Here is a 1,776-nt window from a genome sequence, read left to right as displayed (position 1 = left end):
TTTATATATTTTTTATTTAATTTAATTAAATTTATTTTTTCAGGTCCAGCAGGCAAAATAATTGGTCTGCTCATTTTGAAAAATAATAGAGCACAACTAGCTTCACACATTTCAGGTTTCATTCATGTCTGCACAAATGTGCAAGATGACTCATGCATAAAAGTTTAATACTGAGGTTTAAGAGCTTTGAAAAGTCCCTAACTTGAAATATGAGGATTAGTAAAAGTGATTCCATATCACAGGGGATTTCAAATGTTTTCATGCCATGGACCCCCAGGTGGTGGTGGTTTTTAGGACACCTAAACATTAAAATCCACTGGAGGGTTTTTTTCCCACTAGGTCACGTGGTTATAAGTTCTCTAGAACCCTTTTAAACCTCTTGCACACTCACACACACGCTTATAAACCACCCCCTCTGCTTCCTCGCACACATGCTCAATAGAAGCTATTTCAGGGGCGCATGAATAGAGGGCTTTTATCCCCCCCAGAACACTGACAAAAACCTCGATGTGTGTCAGAAGCTCAAATCCTCTTCACCTTGTCTCTCACGCCACCAGCGCTCGGCACAATAGACTCATCAAAGCCTCACACCAAGGAAGCTCACGACTGCTTTAAGTTTAGGTGTGTGAGATCATAGGATATGGTTTGTGTGTCACATGATGCCTGGATGGATGAAAATAAGGAGTCTGTGAGTGTGCGTCTTGGTCGGTCTAGCAGACTCATTTCACCCTGCTGATGATTCAGTGACATACTTTTTCACTTTAAAGTGACAGACAGCAGTCTGAGAGATGCACACAAGTTTGAGGCAAACAAACTCTTACAGTTTAGATATACTTCAGACGTGAACGAGCGTTATAGAATAAATTTGAGGAAAAAAAACGCTCTAAAAATAATAAAAACGCTAATAATACGATGATATTATTGCTCTGTTCAATTTTGAAATTATGAACTGTTTTTTTCCCAATGCAAACTTTTCAAACTTTAGTTTTTAGTATTTCTTCAATATTAAGTTTCATATATAATTCAAAAGTTTATCAAAAATAGGTCAGGTGATGAGGTCAGGATTAGTTTTGTTATTGTTACCTAAAACTAAAAAATTATTAAATCAAAAACTACATTGAATAAAAATTTGAAATGTTGCCTTTGCAGCTAACTGAAATAAGTGTAAGTACTAAAATTATTAAAACTAAAACTGAATTAAAAATAAATTAAAGATAAATAGAAATACACCCCCTACTAAATATTAGATAAAACATGTAAAGAATTTAAATTTTAATAAAAACTTTAAAATTGTATGTACTAAAATGTCTAAAATTGAGTTAAAAATAAATGAAAGGTAAATAGAAATATTAAACACACACACACACACACACACAATGCTTGTTTTTTTTTTGCAAAATTGTTTCATGCCATGAGGTCAGGATCAATGTTGTTATTTTTATTCTAAAACTATTAGAAAATATTAATATCTTTATTTCATTTATCAAAAACAAAGCCAAAATATTAAAAGAAAAACTTAAAACAAACTTTAACAAATATTAGAAATGTCCATGCCTTGGAAACTGACTGAAATAAAACAAGTTGACAAAATCTGAAATGAACTGAATTAAAAAATAAATTAAATCGAAATCGAAATATATAAAAACCCTAAATTAATAAAAATGACAAAAGCACAAAACAAAATTATTAAAACTTAATAATGGTATTTAAATAGTATTAAAATAACACTGGTCATAGAATCAACACTGTATCATCAAAAAAAAAAAAAAAAATAAA

The 1,776-nt window shown here is 31.1% G+C and overlaps 1 protein-coding gene across 1 annotated transcript in view; it reads left to right on the top strand.

Annotated features, from left to right (window-relative positions):
• The window catches only part of LOC107733932 (A-kinase anchor protein 13-like), a 72,749-nt gene that overhangs the window by 42,884 nt on the left and 28,089 nt on the right, over positions 1-1,776 (top strand). The window lies entirely within an intron of this gene.

Source organism: Sinocyclocheilus rhinocerous, unplaced genomic scaffold (assembly GCF_001515625.1).
Source record: "Sinocyclocheilus rhinocerous isolate Xijiao unplaced genomic scaffold, SAMN03320098_v1.1 scaffold760, whole genome shotgun sequence".
Classification (NCBI taxonomy): Eukaryota; Metazoa; Chordata; class Actinopteri; order Cypriniformes; family Cyprinidae; genus Sinocyclocheilus; species Sinocyclocheilus rhinocerous.
The sequence above is the reverse complement of the archived record's forward strand: the minus strand, read 5'-3'. Positions and strand labels throughout refer to the sequence as shown.